The 7,488-nt window shown below is 40.0% G+C and overlaps 1 pseudogene; it reads left to right on the forward strand.

Moving 5' to 3' along the window:
* The first annotated feature begins 827 nt into the window (after window positions 1–827).
* LOC142441642 (olfactory receptor 14J1-like) lies at window positions 828–1,809 on the forward strand (annotated as a pseudogene).
* Window positions 1,810–7,488: the final 5,679 nt, after the last annotated feature.

The following is a 7,488-nucleotide window of genomic DNA, read 5'->3' on the forward strand; positions in this document are numbered from 1 at the left end:
ACAGGCTGTGCTTTTAAAATACGAACCCAAGTGAACACTCTAGCTGCATGTTCTGTTTCATCCTGCCACATTTTCAAATCTCTGAGTATTCTATTTCTGAATCTCTACAAATCTGAACCACTCAAATTGTATCACATTTTGATTTGAATTTTATTGAATCCAGTTATGGTAAAAATCTATTTTTATGCTGATTAGTTAATTTTTATTTAAATATATTATATACTACTTACTAGAATATACTATAATGTACTAGAAAAAACAAGGATTACTTTCTCATACATGAAACTGAATTATAAAATTTCAATGGCAGAGTGTGGTGAGGTATATAAACTGACAGTGAGATTATTAGAAAATAATACACCAGACACTACTTAATAAACACCTGAGTGTGAGCTGAATGGAACACTGAGTGTCTACAAGTCTCATTAGAGCCTGGATGGCAGAGTGGTTACATGTTGGCTGCTTTCCACAAGGTCTGCAGTCCAAAAACACCAGATGCTCCACAGGAAAAAAATAGGAATTTCTAGAAAGAGTTACTTACAGTTTCAGAAACAGTGGGGCAGTTCTACCTTGTCTTCTAGGGCCACCATGAGTTGGCATGGAATTGATGGTAGTCAGAGAGATATATCCCATTAATAAACTTGTATCTATTTCCTTGCCTTTATTTAAATGATGACATAAGAATGAGTCAATGTTATCTGAAATGGTTCAGCATAACTATTAATATTTAAAGCTATTGGTACATACAATGATAGACTAGTAATTAGCACTTGTACCTTACCATCACGGAAAAAGTGGATTCAACTGATAAATAACATGTTCTTCCTATGCATGCCCATCTTCTCTTGCAGTCAGCATTGCCCTTGGAAAGAGAGAGAGAGTATGACTAATTTAACTACAATGAGTGGATTTCTTCTCGTCACTTTTGCTGGCAATCCTGAGATCGAAATCTTACAGGCTTCTCTTTTTTTAGTCTTCTACTTGGTGGCTTTAACTGGAAATATGCTCATTATCTCTGCGATTTCCATAGACCACAGTCTCCACTCGCCTATGTATTTCTTCCTGAAGCACCTCTCATTTTTGGATCTGTGCTACATTACTACGACTGTACCGAGATCCATTTGTGATTCTTTCATGCACAGTGGCACTATTTCTTTCTGGGAGTGTATACTTCAGTGTTTTGCATTCATAATCTGTTGTTCTACTGAGTTAGCCATGCTCACAGTGATGTCCTATGACCGCTACGTGGCCATCTGCTTTCCACTGCGCTATGAAATCATCATGGACACCAGCACCTGTGTTCACGGAGTCTTCGTTGCCTGGACCGGTGGGCTCATCTCTGGGGTCATGCATACAGCTGCTACTTTCTCCATCCACTTCTGTGGTCCCCATGTCATTCACCAGTTCTTCTGTGATATCCCCCAACTCCTGAAACTCTCTTGCTCCAATGACTACATCCCGGAGCTTGGGGTCTCTGCCTTTCTGGCCGTGGTGGCATTTCTTTGTACCATCTCTATTGGCCTCTCCTACATAAACATATTCTCTACTGTGCTCAGAATGCCATCTGTTGAGAGTAGAGAAAAAGCCTTTTCAACTTGCCTACCCCATCTGTGTGTGGTCATATTATTTATCTGTACTGCAGTCTTTGAGTTTCTAAGGCCAGCTTCTGATTCTTCAACTGTGATAGACATTTTACTTACTGTTCTTTATACAGTTGTTCCCCCAACATTCAATCCAATGATTTACAGCCTAAGGAACAAAGCCATGAAGACTGCTTTAAGAAAGGTGTTCAAAGAAATGAAACCCTAACTCGTTTGCTGAGACAAGTTTTCAATTCCGATTTGGGATATAAAACCAAACATATAAGGACACAGCAAACTTATCAAGAAATAAAAGCTAAAAGAGAAACTGATCGTAGTTGAAATTGTCTCAATTAACTATCATTGAACAGTAAAAATCTTTGAGACATAGTTAAATATCAACAACTCACCTTAATATTATAGGTCTAAATATCATCCTACAAAACCTGGTGTAGAAAAATGTGAATGAATTTTATAGACTCTGACTCAATCTCTCTTTCCAGTGCCTTTTTGTCAGAGGGACAGGGTACTTAGTCAATTTGAGAGTGCTTCCTATATTTTTCCAACTTACACTGCAGTTTGCAGTACTACATTGTATGCAAACACTGAGGATCTATGTTCTCTGACAAGTGATGAGTCCAGTAAGATCCTATTAAGATGTAATTCTGCAAGGGAAACAGTGCTTCAGTCAGTAATATGCAAAAAAGACCCTTTGCAATGTTTCATTACATCATTTATATTGTCTCCTCAGTTGCAAAGGTATGTATTCTATCCATCATCTGGAATTTTTTTTAATAATGTAACAATCTCATGCAGACTCATATACATATTGTTCTACCATTAAATGGATGAAAGAAGAAACACAAATAATATGGAAAGAATAATATGCATGGGAAAAGAATATGTGCATTTGAAAATTAAGCAAAATATTATAAAATATATGTGATGACTAAAATTCAAAATTATAAAAATAAATTAAGCATCAGATAAAATGCAACAGAAAAAAAACAAAATCCCAGAATTAGTACACTGAAAGAGATATCCAAGGTTTTCCACTGCTACTAGTTAAATAAAAAGAAAAAATAAATGCATTATTTTTTAAAGCATAGAAAATTAATTGGGTCCCCAAAAAGGAGGGTATGTATTGCATCCAATAATAGCTCCAGAATCCTTTCCATTTTTTGAGGGAACGAGTTATGAACAATATTTAATTTCTAAGAGTATTTCCAGAATTAATGAATGCATAACTCTTCGGGTTTGAGGAGCACAACAAAAATTAACCAGTAGCGGCCCCACTATGAGACAGGACATCCATAACTGACCCATAACCCTATAGGGGACAACACTGGAGACACAGTGTGGGAATTCCACCCGATGTGATCCTACTACACCAACGCAAAACACTAAGTATGTGAAACAGCACAGCAAGGAGTACAGAGCAAGGAAGTCCCAAGTGAATACCAAAAATAAACTTTGGGGCCAGGGCATGGCACCCCACCAAACTCGACCGGAAAACACGCCTAAAGGTCAACAAACAGATCTTGAAATATTTACATGGTTTTCTTTGTGTGTGTGTGTCATTGGTTTGTTGTTGCTTTGTTTTTCTCTGTCCTGCTTTTGTGCATGTTATTATCTCTGCATGTCTATCTAGATAACATAGACAGGATAAACAATCTGTAGGAGAAAACAATAGAACCAATAGTTCTGGGGGGACATGGAAGAAGGGAATTCGGGAGAAAGGAAGTATACTCCCCTTGCTGTTCCTTTGCACACCCGTAGTGTTTTGCCTCTGTATAGTAGGGTCAGATCGGGTATCATTCCACACTGTGTCTCCAGTGATGTCCACTGCTGGGCCATTGGTCAGTGAGGGATGTCATATAACTACAGAGTTTTAAAATATTTTTTTCACTTTTCAAAATACTTGCTGAGATATTGATTGAATTACATTTAACTAATAAAGCAAAGGTTGAAGAATTGTCTTCTTTCAGAGATTCTGTCTTCTAATCTATGACAGAGAATTATCCTGTAGTTATTTTTGGTCTTTAAAAATTGCCTCAAAATTTATATATATTTTCAGCATAGTGGCTTTGTACATGTCTGTTAAATTTACCTTTACATATTTGGTGCTATTGTTAAGTTCCATTGACTACTTTGCGACCATATTTAGAAAGAATATTGATTTTTTTATATTGACCTTATATGTCTACTCTTTCTAAACATATTTTAAATTTTGAATTGATTTTTATAGATTCTTTGATATTTTTACAACATTTGCTACCTGTGAATAAAGGGCTTTAGGTTTCTTTCTTTCCAATATTAAACTTTTTAAATTCATTTTATTAGTGGCTCATACAACTCTTATCACAATCCATAGATACATCAATTGTGTAAAGCACATTTGTATATTCATTGCCCTCATCATTCCCAAAACAGTTGCTCTCCACTTAAGCCCCTGGCATCAGCTCCTCATTCTCCTCACTCCAGCCCTGCTCCCTATCCCTTATGAACCCCTGATAACTTATAAATTATTATTTTTTCATATCTTAAAATGTCTCACATCTCCCTTCACCCACTTTTTTGTTGTCTGTCCCCCCAGGGAGGAGGTTATATTCAGATCTTTGTAATCTGTTCCCACTTTCATCCCCACCCTCCAATTTTTAACTTTTGTTTCTTTTTGTTTGCTTCTTTATGCTGACACAAAACTGCAAGACAATCTTGACTAAATAGTAATAGGCCATTTTCTTATTTTGTTCGTACCTTGTAGAGAAAATCACTCATTACTTCAAGAAAGTGAGTAAGGAGGTTTCTGATATCAGGTCATTTCAATAGGCTCATAAATGCAACCAAATGAGAAATAATTTTAAGTATCAGATAGCAACAGAAGAAACGTGCCAAAACAAGTAATTGTGTCTGTTAAGTATAACAAGAGCTACCCCTTTCCTATTCAACTACCACAATAAGAGGTCAGACTAACTCTGTAAGTGTGAGGTTGAGTAATATATAAAATATGCTAATAAAGATACACTCAATGAAGACTTCCAGCCTGGACTAGACCAGAGTTGGATGAGGAGGGAAAGTAAACATTGCATGAAGTTGTTGATTATTATGGAAGCAGAAACCAGATTCACTGCCTTCAAGTTGATTCCAACTCTTAGTGAGCCCATAGGAGGGCAAGGGTAGAAATGCTCCTTGGGTTTCCAAGATTATAACTGTTTACGGGAGTAGAACGCCTCATTTTCCTTCTTCAGAGGGCTAGTTGTTTTGAACAGCTGACCCTGTGGTTACCAGCCCAATGCATAACCATAACAACAATGCCACCGGGACTCCTTGATTATTATTTAGTAGAGTGTTAAGGTTCTCTAGAGAAACAAAACCAAAACGCTAATAATTTTATATGTTCATATAGATAGATAGATAACATAAGAAATAAACAGTTAATTAAATTATAAAGCAGTACAAATAGCTCAGTGTAATTCACTCCCCTGAGACAGTTGTGAGACACTGGCAGTCCTTCAAGTTGTGGGGGCTGCCAGGTAGTCCTCTGTAGAGCGATTCAGGCTATCCGGGCACAGGCAGCAACCTGCTGTTTCAAGGCAGGTCACCAACAGTCAGCCAGATGACAGGGTCCAACAGTCCCCAGCTCAACAGACGTAAATTCCAATGGTGTGGCAAAGCAGGTCTTGAAGGAACCTCAAATTACAGTGACACCGTCCATGGGTTAGGTGTCCCACAGGTAGTGAAACTTGTGAATTGAGGCACAGAACAAGCAAGGCAGCCCCACACTGGTCTGATGAACAAAGAGCAAGAGACAAGAAAGGTGAGGCTCACCAAGTCATTTAACTCTCTGCCCTTCAATTAATCCCACATGTTTTTATCAGCCAGTTTGGCACAATAAACTAACTACCTCAATCCAGTCCTTGCCAACTGGCACCTGTACACAATTCTTTAGCCATATATAATTTCTGGACATTAATGAAATTACAGTTATACTTAACATCAAACATCTATCATACATATAAATGAAAACACACTGTATCTGATGTATCATACATGAACAAAGGAAAGATATTCAATAAGCACATATTAAGAAAATACACTGACAATTACAAACCTCACTTTTGCAGTTGATCACATGGTAAAAACTGAGAAGTAGAACTACCTTCTTCTAATACCCACTCTGCATTACCTTTGCCCTCGGCAAGAAACTCAACTGGCTGTAGTTTTTTGCCTGGTGGGATGACCCAGACCTTCATTCCTGAAGGGTCTGTGTCACTACACGTCCTGTCAGGATAGGGTTGGTGTAACTTACCATTTACTTTAATCACATGGCATGGTAGCACTAGGAGTCAACCCATGGATCTCCTGGATTTCGGATATATACTTCTTTACCTCAATTATGTAGCACCAGTCCAATTTCTCCTTGGTAATAAGGATCATACACACCCCTCACTACAGTGACACCAGTCCTGACCTGTTGATCCATGAAATGCCCAAAGTGGCCAGGGGGCATTCTTAGCTGTCAGTTCAGTGGAATCTGTGCTGTTTCTGGGTGGGAGATTACCTTCTTTGGGACCAGGACCTCCAGTCCTGAAGCACATAGGGTTGCTGGAACAGGAAGCAAAAATGCTGCAAGTGGATCACTAGGAGTAATAGTGAGTGGTGCCACTCCAGCTTCTACCCCTTGGTTCATGGACCCATGAATTCTGGCAATTGGGACACAGCACCATATATTGGCTGCTGGTTTAGGGCATATACAGCTTCCTGGAGAACATTGCCCCAGCCCCGAAGTTGTTGCCACATCGTTGGCGCCATAATTGTGTCTTTAGGAGTCCATTCCATCGTTCTGTCAAGCCAGCAGCTTCAGGATGATAAGGAGCATGATACAACCAGTGGATTCCATGGGAATGGGCCCATTGCTGCACTGCATTTGCTTAAGTGAGTTCCTTGATCTGAAGCAATGCTATGAGGGATGCCATGTCCTTTAGGGAGATCCCTGAAAGGGGCTATAGCATTCTGCTGTCCATTTATGAGTGGCACCTGTCTATCTGCAGAGCCATGCGTAATCCAAGCATGACTTTCTGGTCGTCAGTTAAAGTATGGTAAGGGACTCCCCAAGAGGCTATAGGTGCAGACAGGGAGAACGAAGGTAATGTGGCAGGAGTGGAGACTGTGGGAATTTGAGCCACTTCTTCATGCAGCTTACTTTTCCCTTCAGGTCATTCTCAAGCCTGATGTCGGATATGCCACTTCCATTTAACAATGCAATGTTGCTGAACATGTCAAACCTTATAATTCTGTGGGTCAGACAATATCCAGTCCATGATAGGTAGTTCAGGTCTCATGGTGACTTGGTGGCCCATGGTGAGGCGTGCATTCTCCACCAAGGCCCAGTAACAGGCCAACAGCTGTTTTTCAAAGGGGGCAGAGTTGTCTGCAGAGGATGGCAGGACTTTACTCCAATGGGCTTAGTTTTTCCCCTCTTTGCTTCTTCCCTGCTTTCTGACACCTACTGCCAACCTCCAGAACACTCCCCTTAGCCTAGAGCATTTATGCCTGCCCGCCACTCAGTTAGGTGAGCTCCACACTGTGCAGCATCACCATAGGATGGGGGAAAAAACCCCAGCTCTCCCCCAGTGGATATTTTACCCCACTTATTCCTGGGGAATTCTTGCCTATTTGGCAGGGGAACTCCTATTTGTCCTCTGTGGGCCCACGTGATAGAGGGAACTTCCTCGCACCTACCTTAGTGCCTCACATGGCCTACCGCAGCAATGTCAACACTCACCAACATTCCAAGCTGCTTCAGGAACCTCTTCCCAACCTCCACAGCAATATACATGACCTGGGAAATTCTGCCCATCTTTCAGAGTGTTCTATAAAAAAGCAAGTAATCCCCCACCCCCTGCCT

Source organism: Tenrec ecaudatus, chromosome 1 (genome assembly GCF_050624435.1).
Source record: "Tenrec ecaudatus isolate mTenEca1 chromosome 1, mTenEca1.hap1, whole genome shotgun sequence".
Taxonomy (NCBI): Eukaryota; Metazoa; Chordata; class Mammalia; order Afrosoricida; family Tenrecidae; genus Tenrec; species Tenrec ecaudatus.